This window comes from Bos grunniens, chromosome 2 (genome assembly GCF_055505025.1).
Source record: "Bos grunniens cultivar Pamir isolate PY7600 chromosome 2, Bosgru_T2T1.0, whole genome shotgun sequence".
In the NCBI taxonomy this organism is placed as follows: domain Eukaryota; kingdom Metazoa; phylum Chordata; class Mammalia; order Artiodactyla; family Bovidae; genus Bos; species Bos grunniens.
In genome coordinates this window covers 63,920,730-63,945,801 of record NC_141166.1, presented here as the reverse complement: position 1 = coordinate 63,945,801, position 25,072 = coordinate 63,920,730, and the positions used below count along the sequence as shown (strand labels likewise).

The following is a 25,072-nucleotide window of genomic DNA, read 5'->3' as shown; positions in this document are numbered from 1 at the left end:
AGCCTTCAGGACCCCGCCCCACCCACCAGTAAGTCTACATCACTCTGGGATCCCCAGGGTCCCAGTCATAGACCCCAGGACCTAGCTTCCTCCACCAGTAAACCAACAGCAGCTCTGAGACCCCAGATCTTGTAGCCAGAGACCCCAGGACCTGCCTCTGCCAGCCAGCACACAACTTCCTGGACTGGTTTTCTCTTTTTGCCCCCAGGCAGGCCCCCTCCCCACCTGAGGCAGGAGATAGATGGGCCCCAGGGTGAGCAGCTGGAGTCTGGTGTGGACAGATCCTCCTAGATGAAGATAAGAGCAGGAGCAAGAGAGGAGCTGAGCCCTGCCCAGATAAAAGATGAGAGACCACGTATTCACCACTCTCTAGGTCGATTCCTTCCAGACTATACACGCTCAGAAAGTTTTCTTAAAGGTCCAAAAGGGAGGGCTCGCCACCCATTAGTAAGTGATGTTAACCAACCCATAGGCCTCTTCGCTAGAATCCATCTTGGCTAAGAGATGCACACACAGGGGAGAACCCTGAAATAAACCAAATATGGGCTCAGAACCAGGCAAAGCAAAACGATTGGCCAGAGGAAACCTGGAAGAAGTGCCCCATGAGTGATTCAAACCACCACAAGGGCGCAATTTTCTGAGTCCGCCCACGTGTGTCTATCCACATGTACTGTTATCCTCCTATTAAACACTTTACTTGTGTCACTGCTTTCATTTCTACAGAGGTGATGGGCCAGGGCCTTGTCACTGGCCACTGTCCTTGGTGGTCTAGTGGCTAGGATTCAGGGCTCTAACTGCCGTGACCTGACTTTAATCTCTGGACAGGAAGCAAACCCGGCTACAAGGCGCTGCAGGCCGAGGCCACCTGAGATCACACCTTCTCCCTGGCCCTTTGCTCTGGGCAGCAGAGCAGGCTGACCGTCAGGGGCCTCCAGTCACTCTTCCCGTGCCCTTGACTTCCAGGCAGATTTGCCTATGGAGGTGCCCATGGGACTATGTGGGGCAATGATAGAGAGAGATGGATGTCGACTCCCCTGGCTCCTCCCTGCCAGCCCAGGTCTGGACAGAGGCTGGGGTCCTATGTGGCCATGGATCCTGTTGGTGGTCCTGGCACCTCTGGCCCTTGTTGGCATCTTAGCCCTGCCCTCAGTCCCATCAGAGCCTCTCTGCAAGTTAATCCTTGGAAGGTCCTGTGTTTCAGCCAGCCCCTAGCTGACCCACCTCCACACTTCTGGATAATATCTGTCCAGACTTGGTCTGATTTCATGCCTCTTCTTGACCCCAGCATGGCTGAATCTCCTAGGACCAAACCTGTTACCATTTCTGCTGGAGACACCAAAGGGTAGCTGTTTAAGAGGTTAATCCTACCTGTACCAGTTGCTGCAGCAGAAAAAATCAACAGATCTGAATTTGAATACTGTGTGACTTTGGGCAAATCACTTAACCTCTCTGTAAAATGAGGATATTAGCACAACCTTCTTGAATTGTTGTGAGGATTAAATGGATGAGCAGCATGCCTGGCACATGGCAGATTATGGTGGCAGAACTCTGGGGAGTTTGGAATCCCACTGACCCTCACGACCTCATCCCATTCCCCTCTTCCCCATGGAGAAAGGCAGACACTGTGGTCCTCATCTCACAGAGAAATGAGTCCAGAGCATGTTCATACAACAGTGAAGACCTGAATCAAGGGTTAGAACTCAGGTCTCTCAACACTCAGGCCAGGGACTCTTTAGATATAGCACAAGGCTACTTCCAGAGCCTTTAAAATGTTTTGGATATTTATGGGTAAAAAGACAGGCTATCTTGAGTTGACTTTAAAATAGTCCAACAGAAACCAAAAGAACTGGGGGGAAACAGAATAGATAAAACAGACTGTTGGTGAATGTCGTAGCTGATGGCAGATACTGGGCTCCTCGTGTGATTTTTTTCCAACTTTAGGTACATTTGAAGTTTTCTGTAATAAAACATGGACATGATTTTGAGCCTTCTTTTTTTTTTTTTTTGGCCATGCCACACAGCATGTGGGACCTTAGTTCCCTGACCAGGGATCAAACCTGAGTCCCTTGCATTGGAAGCATGGAGTCTTAACCACTAAACCACCAGGGAAGTTCCAATGAATTATCTTTAATGACTGATGAAAACATTCATGATAAAATAATCAGTGAGACAGCAACATGTAAAACTGTGTAAGCATTGCAATCCCAACTGTGTGTGTGTGTCTGTGTGTATCTACCCACACATGTGTGAAAGTGTCGAGAATGAACACACCATTAATTTAACATGTTTGTCTCTGCATGATAGACTCATTATTTTTCTTATCCATGTTTTCCACGGTTTCTAAAATGAGCATGTATTATTGTATAATCAGAAAAACAGTCGATATGAAAATGCTTAACATATAATTTTGCTAAACCAAGTGGCTGGGACAGAAGATACTGGGGGCATTGAGCCAGTTGAGGGCAGAGAGGCTGGGGGGTCCCTACGGCTGCTTGGCCCCAGCCCTGGGAGAGGAGGGGCAGCTGGACAGACACCTCCAGGTCTTTGTTACCTTGCCAGTGAGTGGGTGCCAGTCCCAGAAGGCCCAGCCCTGCTTCATGCTGCTTGCCCTGGTCCTAACCGGCTGTGTTGGCCCTGCCTCAAGGGCCAGGTGCTGGGGAGGTGAGCCAGATGTCAGAGCCACAGCCACATCTGGGGAGGGTGGCTGAGAGGCACGTCGCCCAACTCTCTGGGTCGGGATCTGGTTTCATCACCTGACCCCAGCGCAGAGGGCTCCAGGGCCAGAGGTGTGGCACCACACCCCTGTCCTCGCTGCACAAGGCAGATGCAGTGACCACATCCTCACTGAGGACCTACCAAGTGCCACGTCCGGCACACAACCTGTGGAAGCAGCAATTGCAGGCCCACTCTGCAGATGAGGGAGCCGAGGCTCAGAGCTGCACTCACCCTGTAAGAATCCTCCAGTGCTTCCCCCTTGCCCTCAGGGTGGAACAGAGCCCCTGCCTCTGGGTCCTGCCACTACCGGCCCCACACTGTTTGTCACTGCAGTATTCACAGCCTCTCCACCCACTGGGCACACACACGTCCCAGGCCTATGCTTGGGATTTCCCCTCATTATGTTAGCTGTCCTCTTATTCCCACATCATCTTGTCTCTGTGGCAATGCCACCTCTTCCAGGAAGCGCCCTCCTCCCCACGCCAATAGGCTCAGACTACTTGGGCAACTCCCAGCAAATCAGTATTCCTCTTTGCACAGCCCTAGTTGTGCTGTATTGCCAAGCATATTTTCACATCCCTTGCCCCTACTGCCCCTGACCATGGACTCCCTGAGGTCAGGGAAGGGGTCAGGGCCATCACACAGAATCCTTCCTCCAGGAGGAAGCAGCCCCATGCGACCACGGGGTGAAACTTGGGGTCCTGGGTCAGAATGCAACCTGCGCAACTGTACCGCATCCCCGGCCTGGTCTTACTCGGCTGTAAGTGGGCCTGGCACAGAGGCTTGTGTGAAGGAACAAGCGAACGAGTGTGAGTGTGAGTGAGAGAGTTGTCCAGGGTCTTCCAGTGGTAACGGCACAGCCAGGGCTCCATCCATGGCTCAAGGGACTCCAGATCTCATGTTTGCCATGCACTCTGGAGATGCAAGGAGCTTGTGGCACCTCCAGATACTGAGCCAAGGCTGGTCTAGAGGCCTGAGCCCTGCCGGGACCTGACCAGGGTGGTCTCTGGGCCTCCCAGAGGATGAGGTGCTGCTGAATGAGGGGTCACACAAGCTGGCCAAGGCTGATGACCTCGTGGCAGTGAGGGTTGGGCCCAGTCAGGCTTGTGAAGCCCAGGCCTGGTCCCCGAGGGCACGTGCCAGTTGAGAATGTAAGACCACCCTATTCTTCGGAGGAGTCTTGGACCTCAGCAAGGGGCCCCCCTCTCCCAGAAAGGTTGCCCCATGGAGGACACAAAACAGAGAAAAAGCCCAACACAAATCTACTGGTGACCATTCAGGGTGCGAATCGATTGGATGCCAGGGTGTAACACAGTAAGAACATTGCTTGCCCTTGGGCTGTGCACAGGCTTCGAGGATGTGCAGGGAGTGTCTTCCCCTTCCCAGCGGTGGGGGGTGACTCTAGACTCAGACAGTAAGGTGTCCATTCTCCCCACAGAACGTGCAGAGACTCTGAAGGGGCAGAGCAGGAAGTAGGGGTGCAGGGGATGGACCCAGAGTGGTGGCCAGCACTTACTCTGCAGAAATCAGGCTCACTCGAGGGCCGTGCTTAGAGGCAGGGATGTAATAGAAAGAAAGAGACGGCTTTGGGGGCCAGACAGAGCCAGGATCAAATCCTGCTAGACCACTTCAGGGCTGGGTGACATTTACAGTTCACCCAGCTTGTGTGGGTTTGTGAAAAGAGAGTGATGGTTAGATCCACTGGGAGAAATTACTGCAGGCATGCATCTCAGACACATCCCACGAAGAAGACAGGCCACAAAGAGCACAGACTAACTGATGATTCCATTCATACTCAGTTCTAGAAAGCACAAACCAAGCTACAGGGAGAGAAAGCTGATCTCTAGGGGATGGGGCCTCGGAAGGAAGAGATTACAAACAGCAAAAGGTCACAAGCAAACAATGGCAGATGATGGACATGTTCCTAACCCTGAATGTGATAATAGCCCCATGAATGTGTTCATAACTTACAATCTAAATTGTACAATTTATATCTGTGCAGTCTGTTGTATGTAAATCACACCTCAATAAAGCTGTTTAAAAAAAGAATCCAACCCAACCTCAAAATTTTTAAAAAATCTCAGCGGCTTCCTCCTGGGAGCAAGTCACAGGGTTGAAGTGACTTTTGAAGATGACTCATTTCTGTCTGGGTTAGTTCCCTGCCATTTTTACATTATCAGGACAATTCTTCCCTGACTCATTTGTTGAATACACATCTATAGAATTCTAACACAGCTCCTGGTCATTAGGCCAGGTTGGATCTCTGAAGGTGACCACGCAAGTGGTGTTCTGCTTTTCTGGAAAGGAGCCCAGGGCAGTCCTTAACTTGGACTGTGCTGTGCTGTGCTGTGCTTAGTCGTGTTGGACTCTTTGTGACCCTATGGACTGTAGCCCACCAGGCTCCGCTATCCATGGGGATTCTCCAGGCAGGAATACTGGAACAGGTGGCCATTCCCTCCTCCAGGGGATCTTCCCAACCCAGGGATCAAACCCAGGTCTCCCACATTGCAGGCAGATTCTTTACCATCTGAGCCACCAGGGAAGCCCCTGGTGGGCTTGGCCTGGGGGCCCGGAAACCAAAGTGAGGTTGCCCACTTCGTTCTGTTTGGAGTCCTCATCTGGTGGTCCTTGCTGGTCAGCAGGAGGAAGGGCATGTTTCGGAGCCCCCTCCCCAAGCTCCCTGCTGATGAGATTGGGCCTTTTAATATCTCATGCACCTGTGAGCAAGCATACTTCTCAGATTTAATTTTTTAATGTAATCTATTTTATTGAAGTATGGTGTTAGTTTCAGGTGTCCAGCAAAGTGATTCAGTTATTCTTTTTCAGATACTTTTCCCTTTTAGGTTATTACAATATACCGAATACAGTTTCCTGTGCTATACAGTAGGTCTTTGTTGGCTGTCTATCCCTTATCAGATTAAAATGACTGTTTTTCTTCTTAGCTGTAATTCATTCTTGTCAGTTACTCCTGTTCTGACTTGTTATTGCAAGAAGTTTGAAACCAAAATGTCCAGTAATCTGGATTTTACTGAAAGAATTAGACTGAGTTTATATCAGCATGTAGGATATTGTGTGTGTGTGTGTGTGTGTGCGCGTGTGCACATGCATGCATATTGGTGTGCACACTCACAGGCCACAAGCTGTGAACAATCATTCCTCAGCTGTAGCTGTCCTTCATGACTTTCTTGCTAGTTGGTATTTTCCATTCTTAGAAATGACTCTGAACCACTACAGTATAAAGAGAAAAATCAAGAATGAAACCAGTACTGAAAGAACCATATAGAACCATATCTGTCCACCCCTCCTCTCTTACCTGACCTGAGACCGTCGCCTGCACCCACATGGTCTCCAGGCTGGCTCCTTCCCCTCTTTTCTGATCTTGAGTGACCTTAGCAAATTTCAAATCTGAGTATGGCTTTCTTCTGCTTGCACACTCTCCACTGGCTCCTCTGACGGCAGAACAAAGTCTATGTGCCTCCTTATCAAATATTAAATAAGGTTTCTGTGTCCAACATATATAAAGAATGCTTATAATTTAGTAGTAAAAAGACAACCCAAACAAAAATAGGCAAAACATTTGAGTGGATATTTCTCTAAAGAATATATAAAAATGGCCAGTAAGAACATGACAAATTGCTCCATGGCATTCGCCATCAGGGAAATACAAATCAAAATGATAGCGAGATAACACTTCACATATACTTCAGTTCAGTTCAGTCACTCAGTCGTGTCCGACTCTTTGCGACCCCATGAATCGCAGCACGCCAGGCCTCCCTGTCCATCACCAACTCCCGGAGTTCACTCAGACTCACATCCATCGAGTCAGTGATGCCATCCAGCCATCTCATCCTCTGTCGTCCCCTTCTCCTCCTGCCCCCAATCCCTCCCAGCATCAAAGTCTTTTCCAATGAGTCAACTCTTCACATGAGGTGGCCAAAGTATTGGAGTTTCAGCTTTAGCATCATTCCTTCCAAAGAAACCCCAGGGCTGATCTCCTTCAGAATGGACTGGTTGGATCTCCTTGCAGTCCAAGGGACTCTCAAGTCTTCTCCAACACCACAGTGCAAAAGCATCAATTCTTCTGTGCTCAGCTTTCTTCACAGTCCAACTCTCACATCCATACATGACCACAGGAAAGACCATAGCCTTGACTAGACGGAACTTTGTTGGCAAAGTAATATCTCTGCTTTTGAATATGCTATCTAGGTTGGTCATAACTTTCCTTCCAAGGAGTAAGCGTCTTTTAATTTCATGGATGCAATCACCATCTGCAGTGATTTTGGAGCCCCCAAAAATAAAGTCAGCCACTGTTTCCACTGTTTCCCCATCTATTTCCCATGAAGTCATGGGACCGGATGCCATGATCTTCGTTTTCTGAATGTTGAGCTTTAAGCCAACTTTTTCACTCTCCACTTTCACTTTCATCACGAGGCTTTTTAGTTCCTCTTCACTTTCTGCCATAAGGGTGGTGTCATCTGCATATCTGAGGTTATTGATATAGCTCCCGGCAATCTTGATTCCAGCTTGTGCTTCTTCCAGCCCAGCGTTTCTCATGATGTACTCTGCATATAAGCTAAATCAGCAGGGTGACAATATACAGCCTTAACGTACTCCTTTTCCTATTTGGAACCAGTCTGTTGTTCCATGTCCAGTTCTAACTGTTTCTTCCTGACCTGCATACAGATTTCTCAAGAGGCAGGTCAGACTACCTCCCAATATTTATACTAAATTATATTTATTATACAACCTTCCCAATATAAAAATATGTTGGAAAAATTAATAAATTAAAAAACCCAAAGAATACCATCAAGTATAGAAAGTCAGGGCCTGAGGATTAGTAGAAAGGACACAGAAGTCAGTGGAACTCAACACAGGGCAGGGAATAAGTCCATACCCCTCCATGAGCAAGGCCATACCCACATGGGTCCTCAGCACCCAGTGGACCGGTGAGTGATGGTGCTGGGTCAGTCAGCTACTCATATTAAAAAATAACTACATTCCGACCTCCCACCATTCACAAAATTCAATCAGATGTACAAATGAGATAAATAAGGAAAATGAAGTTTCTAAACCCATAGAGGAAAACACTGGAGCATGTGTTTGTGTTCTTGTGGGAGGGAAGGCTTTGGTCAAGAAAGTAGAGCAAGCAAAACTCACAAAGAAAAGATGGACACATTGCACTGAATCAGAATGGATATCTCTGCATGAAAGGGATCAGGAGGTACAAATCTCCTAAAATAAGACTAATACATGGATACACTCTACAAACCACATGGTGACTATAGTTAAAACACTGTGTCCAATATTTGAAAGTATCCGGGAGAACGGATCTTAAAAATTCTTATCACAAGAAAAAACTGTAACTCTGTGTGGTGATACATGTTAACTGGACTTAGTTTTTTTCATTGAATTATAGTTGATTTACATTGTTGTGTTAATTTCATGTGTTCAGCAAAGTGAATCTGATATATATACTTTTCCAGATTCTTTTCCCCTATGGGTTGTCACAAAAGATTGAGTTAACTGGACTTATTGTGGCTATCATTTTGCAGTATTTACAAATATTGATCCATCATGTTATAAACCTGAAGTTAATATAATGTTGTCTCAATTATACCTCAAGAAAATATTGAAATTTTTATGTGCCAAAAAATCACCTTAACCAAAGTTTAATAACTATGTGAAAAAATAAAAAAGACTAGGAGGAAATAGTTTATATATAAAAATATCTACATATATTGTATATTTACAATAATATATTTATATAAATAATTATCTATTTATATATAAATGAATGTGTTATATAATATATATTTAAATACATATCCAGAACATGTGAAGAACTCCTACAAATCAACAACAGTAATAGAAGACCAAGAACCCAATAGAAATGGAAAAAGAATGTGAATATCAGTTAGCAAAATATAAAATCCACATGGTCAATAAACATTTGACAAAAAAACTGGCCTCACTAACAATCAGGGAAATGTAAGTGAATACCACAAGGCAATACTGTTTCTCTTGCGTGAGCTGGGCAGAAATTAGAAAGTTTGAGCACCTCAGAATGGAGAGGATATGAAAGTAAATATTCTCATGCCTGCTGTGGGTTATATAAACAGATGTAACCATGTCGAAAGGCAATTGTCAACAGGAATTTCAAATTTTAAATCTTGTATACTGTGACCTGATTGTTCCATTTCTTGGTGTGTACCCATAAGAAAACTTGTACACACATGCAAAGAGGCATATACAAACTTGGTTACTACAGCCTTCGTTAAAAGAGCAAAAACAAGAGACACAACCTAAATGCCCCAGATGGGGACAGGCCTAGTAAACTGTGATATCACCATGCAATGAAATCACACGCCACATTACAAATAATGAGGTTGTTCCTCTGACTTGACCAGAACAGGGCTCCAAAACAAACTATTGTCAGATAAAAAAGCAAGTCTCAGAGTCATGCCTTCATTATCACACCATGTGTGAAAACACACGGTGACCACAACTATCCTGCAACATGCTTTCGCAGAGCCTTGTATGTGTCAGTGCAGGGGTTGCCCCCAAGGAGGAGAGTGGAATTAGGCCTGGCCGTCAGCGAGGACAGAGGTGATTTTCTTCATACTGATTCTATTTTTTCAAGTAGAATATATTTGTGCAATTTTAAAATATGACAACATTGCAAGTCAATTACATTTCAATTAAAAAATAGATTAAAAAAAAGAAAGATATGTAAAGATTTAGCCCAGAAAAGTTAAGATCAAATTATATTATGGAAGAAGTTCAGGAATCTCAAGTTATTATAGATTTTTTTTTAATGCTACACATTTATTAAAAATGTCAAAAGTTTAAAAAGACTAAACATATTGTCAAGGAGATGGAAGAACTGGAAGCCTCAAACTCTTCTGGTAGAAACACAAAAGGAAACAACCATTTTAGATCACAGTATGTTCTGATATGCTCAGTCGCTCAGTCGTGTCTGACTCTTTGTGACCCCGTGGACTGTAGCCTGCCAGGCTCCTCTGTCCATGGAATTTTCCAGGCAAGGATACTGGAGTGGATTACCATTTCCTTCTCCATATTTTTTTTTTTTTAATAGACATCTGGGTCAGTATAGTGACTTGAAACTAGGAAAAAATTTTAAAAATATGAATTAGACACAGAGGACTATATTCTGTCAAGGCAGTCTGAGTACAGGTTGGAAAAGAATTTTCAGACAGAGTATTTTAGAGGAGAGAATTTATTGAGAACAAAGGGCTGAAGTAGTGAGGGGCCCTGCCAAGACATGGGGCTGTCTTCACAGATCAGGGAGAGCTGATGCCTTTCCAGAGTTAGTAGCCAATTTTTATATTCTCAAGACAAAAAAAAAAAAAAATCCCTGCTTCAAGGGCAGCATTAGATGATTGGTTAGGGCAATATAGGGTGAGTACAAGGGTAGGCATTTTTACCTAATATGGGATCAGGAAACTGACCAGTAAGGATCAGGGGGGCTTTTGGGAATGGTTATGATGGGGCTCAGTCAGTTCCAGAGGCAACCTTGGTGCTGGGCTCCATTGTCTGTGGCCTTGGTATGAGACTGTGGCCTTGGTATGAGACTCCACGTATTCAATATCCTGTGATAAACCAATATAGGAGAAATAGATATATACATGTGTATATATATATATAAAACTGCATGACTTTGCTGTATAGCAGAAATTAATACATTGTTGGAAGAAGCACAGGCTGGAATCAAGATTGCCTGGAGAAATATCAATAACCTCAGATATGCAGATGACACCACCCTTATGGCAGAAAGTGAAGAGGAACTAAAAAGCCTGTTGATGAAAGTGAAAGAGGAGAGTGAAAAAGTTGGCTTAAAGCTCAACATTCAGAAAACGAAGATCATGGCATCTGGTCCCATCGCTTCATGGGAAATAGATGGGGAAACAGTGGAAACAGTGGCTGACTTTATTTTTTTGGGCTCGAAAATCACTGCAGATGGTGATTGCATCCATGAAATTAAAAGACGCTTACTCCTTGGAAGGAAAGATATGATCAACCTAGATAGCATATTAAAAAGCAGAGATATTACTTTGCCAACAAAGGTCTGTTTAGTCAAGGCTATGGTTTTTCCAGTGGTCATGTATGGATGTGAGAGCTGGACTGTGAAGAAAGCTGAGCGCCAAAGAATTGATGCTTTTGAACTGTGGTGTTGGAGAAGACTCTTGAGAGTCCCTTGGACTGCAAGGCAATCCAACCAGTCCATCCTAAAGGAGACCAATCCTGGGTGTTCTTTGGAAGGACTGATGCTGAAGCTGAAACTCCAATACTTTGGCCACCTCATGAGAAGAGTTGACTCATTTGTAAAGACCCTGATGCTGGGAGGGATTGGGGGCAGGAGGAGAAGGGGACGACAGAGGATGAGATGGCTGGACGGCATCACCGACTCAATGGACATGGGTTTGAGTGAACTCCAGGAGTTGGTGATGGACAGGGAGGCCTGGCATTCTGCAGTTCATGGGGTCACAAAGAGTCAGACACAACTGAGCAACTGAACTGAACTGAACTGAAACCAACTATACTTCAATAAAATTAATTAAAAAAATTTTAAGTTAGAAAAAATAAATCAAAACCAGGAAAATATAAATAATGATATGAAGTCAGAGCTGTGGGAGAAAAAATGGAAACATCAAAATCCAGATGCCCATGATATATGACTCTGAGAGACTATGAAGAAGAACGAAGCCTGGTGTGCCGTAGCCCATCAGGTCACAGAGAGTCGGACATTACTGAGTGACTGAACAGCAAATGATCTATGAAATTGCCATAGTTGAAGTTCATATTTAGTTCTGAGCTTCCTGGCAACCCAGGGGAAAGTGCAGATACGACATAACCAACCTCTGATTGTCAGAAAGCAGAAACCTGGTTAGAAATTTTCTCATGTGGTAGATTTTAGCTTTCTAACCACTATGGAGAGCCACAAGTTCAACCTCTTGGTAACTTCAGGGCCATGCAGGGGATTCAGCACCCACTGGCATGCCCTGATTGTCTGTTAAGGGTTGTGACTACCCTGGTAAGTGCGGGATGCTTACCAGAGTGGAGCAAAGCTATGATTGGTCCTGCAGGATGAAGCAGAACTCCCAAAATTCCATGACCTGCTATTGGTTAAAGCTTGGTTTAGATCACTAGGATCCTGACCCCAGAGACATAACTGTGACCTGTGGTCCAAACAGAATGCCAAGGTCAAGGCTGGGTAAGCCTTTCTGTAGTTTGTATCTCCTTCCAGTTGTCCCTTACCATCAGGGGTAACTTACAGAAATCCTACGGAAGCTGTTTATACAGGGTTTGGGATCATGTTTGCGTCCTCAATTCAGTGGTACAAAGCTCAGAGTAGTGAAGCAATTTCCCCCCATGTCACAGGTGGCTGGCCCCAGAATGAAGAGTATAAGCCCAGTATCCTGGCTCTTTCTACTGCCCAATCCACCCTGCATGCCAGATTCAACTGTAAGCTGAGAATGTGATATGTCAGAAAAATCAGAATAAATCCTATGACCAAGAGTGTGCTTTCTGTTTTTTTTTCTCCCTTGGCCATGCTGCACGGCATGCAGGATCTTAGTTCCCCAACTAGGGATCAAACCTGTGCCCCTGAGTGTAGAAGCTGAGTGGAGAAGCACTCAGTCTTAACCATTGGACCGCCAGGAAAGTCCTGAGAGTGTGTTTTCCTTCACGCTCAACACTTGGCAGGCAAAACACTTGTTCCAGGTTGAGAAATTCAGATTGAGTGGAATTGACTTTTGGAAATGACCAATAGTATCCAAAGCCTGGTCTGGGAGATAACATGGATAATCAATCATAGCTTGCTATTTATTTTTACCCTGCTCTTTTTGAAATGGATTTCAGTTGATATTTTAAAAGTGTGAAACAAGAAAATAAAAATAAATGACAAAAGGAGAAAACGAAAATTTAAACTGAAACAAAGTCAGTTTGCTTACACCATAGTGCTAGAAGAGGGGCATAAACGTGATCCTGAGCTTCCTTGTGGCCAAAGCAAAGAGTGAAAATGGTCAGCTTCAAGGTGCTCGTGTTATATAAGCTATAAACAAGTTGACTGTCAGATGCACAGGCTTTCCGGAGTATAGAGATCTGAAACCAATGTCTTTTGTGGTTCCCAATAAACTTGATCTCTTGGGACGAGGGAACAGTGTCCTGACCACATCCCTGAGGGGACAGTGTCTTGACCACATCCCTACAACAGTGAGTTTCTGTGCACGCATGCTAAGATGCTTCAGTCATATCTGACTCTTTGCGACCCTATGGACTATAGCTAGCCAGGCTCCTCTGTCCACGGGATTCTCCAGGTGTGAACACTAGAGTGGTTTGAAATGCCCTCCTCCGGGGCATTTTCTCAACCCAGGGATTGAACCTGAGTCTCTTACATCCCCTGCATTGGCAGGAGGGTCCTTTACCATTAGCACCTCCTGTAGTTCCTTTTTAAAACAGCATCTTCAGAACTTCCCTGGTAGCCCAGTGGCTACGACTCTGCGCTTCCAGTGCAAGGGGCTTGGGTTCACTCGCTAGTTGGGTAAGTAAGATCCCAAATGCTACAATTAAGAGTTCTAAGGCCACAACTGAAAGATCCTGCTTGCCTCAACTGAGACCCGGGGCAGTCAAATAAATAAATATCAAAAAATAAAATAAAGCAACATCTTCAAAGCACTCAGTTGGCATGGCACCAAAAAGTAATTTAGTAAACTCACCAGTCCAGGGTGGGGTCAGTCTGGACAATACTAGTTTGTCACAAATAAGTTGTGATGATATAGATGGATGCAGAAATTAATTCCCAGAGAAGACCCGGGCAGAAGCTGACCGTAAATGTGACAGAGGCCACAGGAGGCGGCAGTGTTTTCCTGCTCCCGGAGGAGAAAAAGGCGGGGCAGTGTACATTTGGAGAAGAAGGTGCTATTGTGTCTCTTTTAAAAAGAAAACAAGTTTCTTAGTTGATGAGGCTGTGTCTTGTGTCTAGACAAGTGTTCGTCACGGCACTATCCTTGATGAACTCCAGGCCGTGTTGACCAGACAGCTGACATGCTGAAAACCTCCTGTGAGTGAGTCATGAACCCCAGCATGGCAACTCTGTGGTTTGGGCAAGTTACATCGTCACTTTGTACCTGAGTCTCCTCCTCTGCCATGCAGGTCGGCCGAGAAACCTGGAAATAGAGCAGGGGACATGCTGGTCCCATGTGGGCTCTGGAAAGATGCTAAGTCTTTCTGTCATGAAAGAAGGCGAGACAGCAATGTGGCTCTGCTGGAGGACTTTGACCCAAGTCCCTGGCATGGATGCAGGATACTCTCCTGGAACCAAGATCTTCAACTCCAGCCCTAGGGCTTATTGAGTTCTCCTGGGCTCCATGTGGGAATCAGCTCTTTCAGACCTGCAAGCTTTGAGCAGGTCAGGGGCCTGCCTGCCCAGAATGACCAGTCTTGGACAGAATTTTAATGGAAGTTCATTAACATTTTCCTTTCACTTCTGGAGGATTTGCTTTGAGAGTTGGGTGGAATATTATCTCCAATGAGATGAAAGTAGAGTCCTCGGATGAACGGAGCCCCCTTGTTCCAAGGAGTCCCTGTCTGATGCTAAGTTTGTACACATGTACCTAGCCAGCCCCTGCACCCCACTTTTAGGTCCAAGACACTGGGAACATTGATTTAAAGTTTCCCAAGAGCTGTCCCCTTGGTGCCTTGGTGAACTGGAGAGGTTGAAAACACCAGCACCTGGGTTTGTCTGCAGGCAGGCAACCACACATTGGTTCAGCCTTGATAGACCTGCTCTCAGGTGCTGGCCTATGTGCTCACAATGGCTACTTTGGGGGATCCTTTTGGGTGCACTTAAGTGGCCAGGAGTGGGTCACAGCCACTGAGCAAGGAGCTCTCCCGTCCCAGAGCTCAGGCCTCTCCCAGCTGGACCATCCAGTGTGGAAGCTGAGACCTTCTGTGGATATTTATGTTTAAACTTAATTCAATCAAATAAAAATTCAGTTCCTTAGTGGCATCAGCTCCATTTCTGGGTGCTTGGAAGCTGCACCTGGCTACCTATAGGATACAGCAGGTGGAGAAGGTTTCCATCATTGTAGGAAGTTCTGTTGGACAGCCTGGCCCAGGTGTCAGGACTTTCCACTTGCTGAGGAAGGCTGGTTGGGTTCCGTGACCAAGATATTAGAGGTGGTGGGTGACATTCACCTCCAGATGAATCCATGGGTCAGAGCCCTGGGCGCATCCAAGCCACCCCAGGGTGGCTCTGTCTCCCTGCCCTGAGCCAGACTCACCCCCTAAGCTGTGTACTTGCCCCCCTGCTCCCAGAGAGGTCAGAACAGAGAATCTGGTCCCAGCAACCCAAGGTCAGCAGTTTCCAGCCAAGCAGGTCTGGGCTGGGCCTGGTGTTTGCTGAGCTCAGCAGCCCTGAGGCCCCATGGCCAGCTGGGCCTCCACCCTCTAGAGGCAGCTGGACACCCCAGTCCACCTCTTTGACTCCATCTGCCCTTCTGGCACCTTCCTCCTGCTTCCCAGCTAAAGATGAGCTGAAAACAAGGACAGCGGCCTTCCCCAGTCTACCCCAATAGCATCAGCATCTGCCTGTGGGAGCCTGGCAGAGCCCCCTGCTCCTGTGAAAGCCTTTGTCTCTCCATGTGTACGTGCATATGAGTATCTATGTGCATGTCTGTGTATGTGTGTGTGCATGCTCGCGCACCTGTGTTATCCTGGGCTGAGGCTTTGGATCTAAGGACAACTTCCCTTCCCTCCCCATCGTATATTGATGGGAGGGGGAAATATTTGCATTTCAGTCCTGCCCAGCAAGCTGTTGCTGTGCTTAGTCACTCAGTCGTGTCTGACTCTTTGCGACTGTGTGGACTATAGCCCACCCACCAGGCTCCTCTGCCCATGGTGATTCTTCAGGCAAGAAAACTGGAGTGGGTTGCCATGCCCCCCTCCAGGGGATCTTCCCAACCCAGGGATCGAAACCAGGTCTCCCGCACTGCAAGCACATTCTTTACCGTCTGAGCCACCAGGGAAGTCTTGCCCAGCAAGCTAGGGCTGGGTTAAAGAGTTCATGGAATAACCTCCAGCATGTGAAAGAAGCTAATCCTAGACTTGAGTCCAGCTTAGCTCAGTTTTCTCTTCTATAAAATGCAGACAGTAAAGGCAGCTCCCATGGAGCAATAGGGTAGAGATGAGTGTAAAAGTTCTTGGCCACAGTTCCTGGCATGTGGTACATGCTCAGTAACTCTTAGCTGCTGCTGCCTTTTAATAAATGCAGAGGAACACCTTCCTTTATTAAATCCCTACTACAAATTGGAGCTCTTCTGAGCACTTTATTTATTTTTATTGAAGTATAGTTGATTCATAGTATCATGTTAGTTTCAGGTGTACACTTTAGTGATTCATTTGTACATATATGTATACACACACACACATATGGCTTCCCTCATAGTTTAGTTGGTAAAGAATCCGCCTGCAATGCAGGAGACTCGGTTCGATTCCTGGGTCAGGAAGATCCCCTGGAGAAGGGAAAGGCTACCCACTCCAGTATTCTGGCCTAAAGAATTCCATGGACTGTATAGCCCATGAGGTCGCACAGAGTTGGACATGTTTGAGTGACTTTCACTTTCACACACACACACACACACACATATATGTATATATATATCGGAGAAGGCAATGGCACCCCACTCCAGTACTTTTGCCTAGAAAATCCCATGGACGGAGGAGCCTGGTAGGCTGCAGTCCATGGGGTCGCTAGAGTTGGGCACGACTGAGCGACTTCAATTTGACTTTTCACTTTCATGCATTGGAGAAGGAAATGACAACCCACTCCGGTGTTCTTGCCTGGAGAATCCCAGGGACAGGAAGCCTGGTTGGCTGTAGTCTATGGGGTCGCACAGAGTCGGACACGACTGAAGCAATGCAGCAGCAGCAGCAGCAGCAGCATTGAGTATAGTTTCCTGTGCTATATATTATGTGCTTGTTGGTTATCTGTTTTATGAATAATAGTGTATATCTGTTAATTCCAACCTCCTAATTTAGCCTTTCCCCACCCCCTGATTCTCTTTGGTAACTATAAATTGTTGTTCCTGTGGGTCTCTTTCTATAAACAATGGAATATTACTCACCCATAAAAAGAATGAAATAATGCCATTTAGAGCAACATGGAGGGACCTAGAAATGATCATACTAAGTGAAGTAAACCAGACCGAGAACAGTATCACATCGCTTATATGTGGAACCTTCAAAAAAAAAAAGATGGCACTTCCTTGAATGCTCCCTGCACCTGTAAGCAGTGCTGATGGGGAGTAGAAGCTCAGGGAAGTTACCTGAGTGGCCAATGGCCACAGGGCTGTGGGGTGTCCCACACTCAGCAGAGACTCTCCCAGCGGTCCCAGGAGCATCAGAGCCCACGTGGGAAGGAAGAGGCCTGAGAGCAAAGAAACAGGCTACTGATTGCCACAGATGAAGACTGCAGGAGAGGGTGCTCAGGTCTCCTCTCCTCCGTTCTCAGTTCTGTGACCCCTCCCAGAGCGCCTGCTGGGTACTGGGTTCCCTGGGCCCTCTGCAGTGGTAGACGAAAGAAAGAGTAAGAGTCCTGGAGATTCCAGAAGGTCACTGCTGAGTAGAGACAGCAGTAGGAGCTGACCAGGCTAGCCCTGCAAACGAAGGGATCTCTCCGCAGCCATGGAGGGTGAATCAGGATGCCTGCCTGGCCTGGTCCTCCTTCTCCTCCCCCAGAGAACTTACATGAAACTGTTAAGAGGTAAATGGATGGCGTCTATGCAGCCCGTGGACTGTGTGAGGCCAGTAGTGGCCCCTGACACACTGGGCCCAGGTTTCCCCAGAGTCTGGTTGCTTGGGAATGCAGCCCAAAGTGGGTGGTAAACTCCATCTAAGGCTAAATATAATATGAGGCTTCCTCTATTAAAAAAAATTCCTTACCCCAGCTACCCAAATTCTACTGCTTAAGAAACATCCACACCTTAAGATTGGGAAATTCTGTCTCTCTCAAAGGCAAAATGTTTCACAGGTTGGGAATCACCCACGAGCAGCAATGCCTTCAGGAGAGTTGGCCCATTCTCTCAGCAGAGAAACTGACCCTGAGTGAGACCCTGGTGGACAAGTTTTGCTGAGATACGGGAGAGAGAATCATGGAAGTGCGAGTCGGGTGGGGGCGCTGATCCAATGAGCTGGGGCAGGAGGCCCACTAGACACACTCAGGACTCCAGCAGGCGATGCTGGCAGGCGGACAGCTGAGCACAATGACTTCATTTTCAGCTTATTATTATTTAAACATGGAAAAAAATTGAGGAGAGACAAAAGAAGTTTGTTTTGGCAACTTGACTTTCAGCTTCAGGAAAGTCATGGCCTAGGGTTTTCCCCCAGCATTTGTTCCCCTGGGTCTTGGGTGCAAGGGGTGGGGACAGGCCAGGTGGGTGCAAAGGGGAGGGTGACATCCCAGGGCCACTTGTTTTGCCTACAAGACCATAGGACTAGGGTGGCTGGTTCTTTATTTTTTTAACTGCAGTCCTGGGTGGACTAAAATACTGCTTTGGGTTTTTTCTTTGTTTTGGTTTTGCTTTGTTTGTTGTGATTGCTGAGGACAGAGCACTGCTTCTAGCCCAGGCTCTGCAGTGTGGCCTCAAGCAATGAGCTGCCCCACCCTGGGCCTCATCTCAAAGAACACACACCTCAGGTCTGTCACTTCAGGATCTGGGATGGTGTGTGGTGCCTGCTGGGGCACTGACCACCTCCACTCTTCCATTCAGAGGAAACCATTTGCAAGGATTCTTCCCAGTCTTCCCTCTTCAGAGAGCCGGTCTGGGCCCTCTGGCCATCCGCCATGCCTGTAATGCTGGTGCTTGATCCCACATTTTGCCAACAGCAGAGGAGAGGGTTTGGACCCTGGCTCTTACCTGCTGTAGGCTCCTGGGCAAGTCACTTGCCCTCTCTGGGCACCTGTCTCTTAATCTCAGGAATGGGGAGTTGTCATCACCATGAAATGGTGAGAGGAACCCTCACTGGTCTGGTCCAGCCCTGGCACTCAATCAATGTGTCAGTTTCAGGGCCGTGAGCATTGCCCCCCATCTGTCTCTCCTGGCCTGGATGGGCCTGCTGTTTGACACCCAAGTGGAAATTTTTAGGGTGCAACCATGTCTCCTCATGGCCCTGGATCAGCGAGAATCGTTGATGAGGTCCAGCGCCATCTCCCAAGCCTGCAGGAGCATCTGGGCCCTGGGGTGGCAAGCTGGGGACCCGGGCACAACATCTAGGGAGGCGCCAACTCCGAGGTGGCAAGTGCAGAGTGGGCCTCCCTTGTCTCATTGGAGTCCCGGACCTGCACTGGGGACCAGAACAAGAAGATGTAGTCACCAGCATGTAGACAGGCTTCCCCAGGGCATGGGGGTGCTGGAGCCCCTTTCTCCCTCTGCGTATTTACCCATCACCTGGACTGGTGGGTCTTTATGAGCAGATGCTGGTAGTCTTGCTCTGCCCTGCACAGGTGGCCCCTGGAGCAGAGCGCACCTTCAGCAGACAGAGGCTGAACAAGTGAATTGCAGAACATACACTCAACTGTTCTTTTTACCCATCCATCCATCCACCCACCCAGAGCACACAGCCTAAACACCAAGCTGTGTGCTGAGCACCATGCTGGGAGCTAGAACCCACAGCATGGCTCACACTGAATATGAATGAATGTGTGTTTGTGTGTCTGTGTATCTTGCCTCCCTTTCCTTGCCCTGCAAAAAGGTGACCTGACAGCCAGGGGCCCTGCTACTGGTGCAGCCAGCAGACGCCTTCCGGGAATGAGGCAAGGTCACGCCTCAGTCAGTGGAATTTCTCCATAAATCAAGAGTACCCCTAGCAGTGGGGTCTGGACAGAGCTAGTTCTTTATCTGTCCCTAGCATCTGTGAGGAAGGACTTTATGTGATTGGACAGTCTTCAGCCTCCCAGAACTACACGTCTGTCTGGGGAGTCAGCGCTGGTTTCCATGAGGCAGAGACAGCTGTGGTGGGCCTGATCTTGACCCGGCCCCCAGCCAGCCTTCACCATCTTGAGCTCATCTCAGCAATGCCACGCAGAGGCTGACCGTGGAGTGGAGGCCTGCCTCAGCCTAAATTAGGTGCACACCTACCCTTGAATCCCCTGCAGTGATGAAGCAGGTGATTGGCATGGCTGGCATGGAGCTCTGTAATAATAATAACAAATTGTAGCACCGGCTCCATGAGTTGAGAGCTTACTGTGTGTCAGACACTGAGCTGAGTTCTGCCCATATCTCATTTAATCCGATAATAACCATCTAAAGCAGCCAGTATTCCCATCTCCATTTTAGAGATGAAGAAAGTGAGGTTCAGAGTAGTCCTCACCCTTTCCAAGTCTCAGTTTCTACACCTGGGTAGAGGATACAATACCTCCTTAAAGAAGCTAATACAGCAGCTAGGAGCTTTGCAGGGCACTTTAAAATGCACTCAGGGGACTTCCTTGGTGATCCAGTGGTTAAAAATACATCTGCCAATGCAGGGGACCCAGGTTTGATCCCTAGTTGGGCAACTAAGATCCCACAGACAGCGGGGCACCTGAACCCGTGTGCCGCAATCAGAAAGTCTTCATGTTGTGATGGAGATTTTGTGTGCTGCAACTAAGACCCATAGCAGACAAATAAATAAATAAGTAACTTTAAAAATAAAATATACTTAGACCAACAGCACTGCCACAGAGCCAGAGGAAGTCAGGGTCACCATGTAGTGAGTGCCCCTCTCACCATGACCCTGCGAGGTAGGTCTTGCTGTGGCCACCAGTTCCAGAGGAGGGAACTGAGGCTCAGACGCACCGAATAATTTTGCACAACTAGCAAGTAAATAGCCAGGATTCAGACCCACACTCAGTTCTGTGACCCTGAATACTAGTCATGGTTAGTGTGACAGTGTGGGGTGGAGTGTGCAGCATTTGGAATCAGACTCCAACTCTGATGCTACCTGAAGGATTCCAGGGGGCCAGGGCAGGAACCTCTCCAAGCCTCAGTTTCCTCATATGTCAAATGGGCCTCAGATGCAACCCTTGAAGCAGGGCTGTGAGGACAGAGGAAAATAACGAGGCAGGCGCCCAACCCGGGATCTGTAACATGTGGATGGCACATAGAGGCTGTTAGTGCTCAGTCCCTCTCGGGGGAGGAGGCACCCACCTGGGGGCTTAACTGGGTGGGGTTTACTGTTTCTCATGGATCAAGAAGTGCAGTTCACTTCAGTTCAGTTGCTCAGTCGTGTCCTACTTCTTGCTACCCCACTGGCTGCAGCATGCCATGCTTCCCTGTCCTTCACCATCTCCCAGAGCTTGCTCAAACTCATGTCCATTGAGTCAGTGATGCCATCCAACCATCTCATCCTTTGTCTTCCCCTTTTCCTCCTGACTTCAATCTTTCCCAGCATCAGGGTATTTTTCAGTGATTCAGTTCTTCCCATCAGGTGGCCAAAGTATTGGAGCTCCAGCTTCAGCATCAGCCCTTCCAATGAATATTCAAGACTGATTTCCTTTAGGATTGACTGGTTTGATCTCCTTTTAGTCCAAGGGACTCTCAAGAGTCTTCTCCAACACCACAGTTCAAAAGCATCAGTTCGTCGGGGCTCAGCTTTCTTTGTGGTCTAACTCTCACATCCATACATGACTACTGGAAAAACCAGAGCTTTGACTAGATGGACATTTGTCAGCAAAATAATGTTTCTGCTTTTTAATATGCTGTCTATGTTGGTCATAGCTTTTCTTCCAAGAAGCAAGCATCTTTTAGTTTCATGGCTACAGACACCATCTGTAGTGATTTTGGAGCCCCCCAAAATAGTCTGTCACTATTTCCATTGTTTCCCCATCTATTTGCCATGAAGTGATGAGACCGGATGCCATAATCTTAGTTTTTTGAATGTTGAGCTTTAAGCCAACTTTTTCACTCACCTCTTTCACTTTCATCAAGAGGCTCTTTTGTTCCTCTTCACTTTCTGCCATAAAGGTGGTGTCATCTGAATATCTGAAGTTATTGATATTACTCCCGGCAATCTTGATTCCAGCTTGTGTTCCAGCAAGAGTACTGGAGTGGGTTGCCATTTCCTTCTCCAGGGGATCTTCCTGACCCAGGGATTGAACCCAGGTCTACCACATTGCAGGCAGACACTTTACCATCTGAGCCACCAGGGAAGCCCTCAATGAAGGAGAAGTAGATGTTTTTCTGGAACTCTCTTGCTTTTCCTATGATCCAACGGATGTTGGCGATTTGATCTCTGGTTCCTCTGCCTTTTCTAAATCCAGCTTGAACGTCAAGAAGTCCAGAGGTGGACAGTTGGGGCCAGAACAGTGGCCCCATGCACCACAGGGGTGTGCACTTGTGCATTTTTTCTATAGCATCCTTAGCAAGTGGCTTTCTCCCTCCTGGTCCCAAGATGGCTGTTCCACCCCCAGGCATAACCTTGGTTCCACCCAGGGTAAGCACGTATCACTGGCCAGATCTAGGTCACGTGGCCACTCCTCAATGCAAGGGAGTCTGGGAAGGGGAGACTGCCCTGAGCTAAACCTGGTTCTGATGGGCATGGGGGCCACCAGCAGTTCTGGCCCGCTGATATCCCGGCGGTGTGGTCTTCTCCCTTCCCCATCCCCATCGGCTCCTTTTTCTCTTGCTTTTACCTCCTCCCCACACCTGCTGACCAGTGTCTCCTCCAGTGGGACCCTGGTTAGTACCAACAGCTAGACTTGGCCATCTCAGTTGGTCTTAATTTTCATATAGGAAATGCCTCTCTTCCCAGAACCCAAACACATGAGATGCCCAAAGGGCCAGGACATGTTTCCTATCTCAAAGATATTCCAACAATCACATAATTGTACTTGACTTTCCAGAACCATCTAGGATGTGCCCCCAGGGGCAGGAAGGCTAAATGGTCCTCTTCTCCCGAAATTAGGTCCACAGTGAAGCCTTTTGGACCCAAGGACTTGCAAAAACTCGAGAAGCCTTCTGAAGAACCCAGAAAGCCTTGATCATCATAATGCCAGAAGGATCCTCTGACAGGGCTATTTGGCTCTGCATGAAGCCTTTTCCTGGTTCCTGTCTGGAGTCCTGGGAATTTGAGTGGTGTAGGGACAGAGAGCGGGTTTCAGATACACCAGGCTGCACTTGAGCATTTCACCCCTTCCAAAGAGGGTTGTTTTGAAGAAATTGAGAGAGTCAGAGGGGCAGACACACTTTTTCACAACTATTTTGTAGTGGAGCTACGGTTCATAGCCAGGTCTGGCAACACAATACCCCTCTCCCCATGGCCCAGAAAAGCCCATGAGTGTCTGAATCAACCCTCCCATTGGATGGATGGGGAAACAGAGACCCAAGTCAGGGAACTGAGGGCTGGGGAGGGGAGGGATTTGGTCAGACACAATGCCTACTTGACAGACGTCTTTAGGCACAAGAGTATGACAGAGATGTTTTGACTCTAATAATCTCAGTTGATTATTTAAAGCAAAGGAGAGGAAGAAGGAAGAAGTGAGAAGGTAAGGTCTGGATTCTGCATAATATCACCACATGGAAAGAACTTGCTTCTCTTCTACCTGGATTGTCCTTCTCTCAAACTTCCACACACTCATTTCTTCACACCTTCTGTTGATATTCAAATGCAACTTTCTATATAGCATGTGCCTCCTGAAATGGTTTCTTTTCCTCAGAAAAGAAGTCTAGGGATGGGCAGTCCAGGGTTAATAGGATGGTTCATGATCCCATCAGGGACCCAGGCACCTCTATTCCTGTCCTCAGCACTTAGCTTTATATTTTTAAGATCAGTTGGTGGTCCTAAAAGGCTGCTGGAGATATAGCCAACAAGCCTGACTTCCAGACAGAAGGAGGAATAGAAAAAAAAGATGTACCTTATTCTTGTTAAGGAAGACTCTACAGAAGTCTCATGTGACACTTGGGCTTACCTGTCATTGGCTGAAACATACTCCATGTCTATATCTATCTGCTAGAGAGATGGGGAAATGTGGTCTTTTAACTGGACTTCAGTGTCTTCATCGATAAAATGGGCATAAGAATACCCACCTTGAGGCCTGTTGGGGCACTAAAGATCAAGAACACACTATCTTAGTAATGATGGTGGCTTAGCAATGGGAAAGCTCAGCCTTTGTCTTACACTGTAACACTTAATTCCTTTGACAACCCCATTTTAATTCCTTTTTTTCTATAAGAAATCTGAAAAATTAAAGAGTTACTAAATAATCAAGGTAAGATTTGAAGCCAGCTAGTTTGATTCCATACACATTTCCATACTGCCTGCAAAAAAACTAGGAATTTGTAATTGACAGGTTAAAAAAAAAACTTCATGGTATATACCTATTAGAATGGCTAAAGTTAAAGTTGGATGACATATCTATTTATATGACATTCTGGAGAAAGCAAAATTAGGGTCAGAAATCAGATGGGTTGTTAGGGGCTGGGGTGGGGGAAGGGTTTGACTACAGAGGGTCAGAAGGGAACTTTTGGGTGATGAAAATATTCTATATCTTGACTGAGGTGAGAGATGGTTACATGAAAGTTATAAAACTGCACACAAGAGCAAAGTTTACTGCATGTAAATTATGTCTCAGTTTCCAAAATTACAACTTATTGTCTCATTCAAATATCCCAGGGGGATTTTCCTGGGGGTACAGTGGTTAAGGTTTCAAGTTTCCACTACAGGGGGGCGTGGATTCAGTCCCTGGTCGGGAACTAAGGTCTGCTGAGCCCTGTGGTGTGGCCAATAAATAAATAAATAAATACCCCAGGGACCACGTGATTCAGATACCACATTGTTTCAATTCAATAGCAAGGAAACAAAAGTTCAGAGGCAAGAGGATCGCTTGCTGGCCACGAGGCCTGTCTCTGTCCCTCATGGGTCTGGGTAAGTGGCAGCAACCATTGCCAAGGCCAGCAGATGATGCCCAGGCCTTCAGAGGAGGCCCCAGCCTCGGGGAGAGCTCCTGCCAGACCTGTCATTACCCAAGTTGTGTCTGACCTGCCCATTCAGACCTGGTCCAGGAGATGGGCCCACAACTCCACTGGAGCCCCAGTGCGGGGACCTAGGACCCTCTGGCCACACAGCTGTCCTCTGTGGTTGGAGAGAGGGGACTCTCCATCCATGTGTCTGTCCTTGGCTGTGTGGACGCTAGGACAGGCTTGTTTTGTTTCCTGAAAGCAGCATTCCTAAGTCTGGGGAGGAGCAGCTCCATTAAATACTTTATTTAGTGGCAACAGGGGACCAGCAGAGGCAAAGCAAATCCTGCAGTCCTCCACCCCCAGTGGAGGGCCCCTGATGTCAGACCCCGGAGGCAGAATGAAAG

The 25,072-nt window shown here is 47.1% G+C and overlaps 1 pseudogene; it reads left to right on the top strand.

Annotated features, from left to right (window-relative positions):
- The first annotated feature begins 3,388 nt into the window (after positions 1 to 3,388).
- LOC147378159 (ubiquitin-conjugating enzyme E2 N pseudogene) overlaps positions 3,389 to 25,072 on the top strand; it is a 35,002-nt pseudogene continuing 13,318 nt past the window's right edge.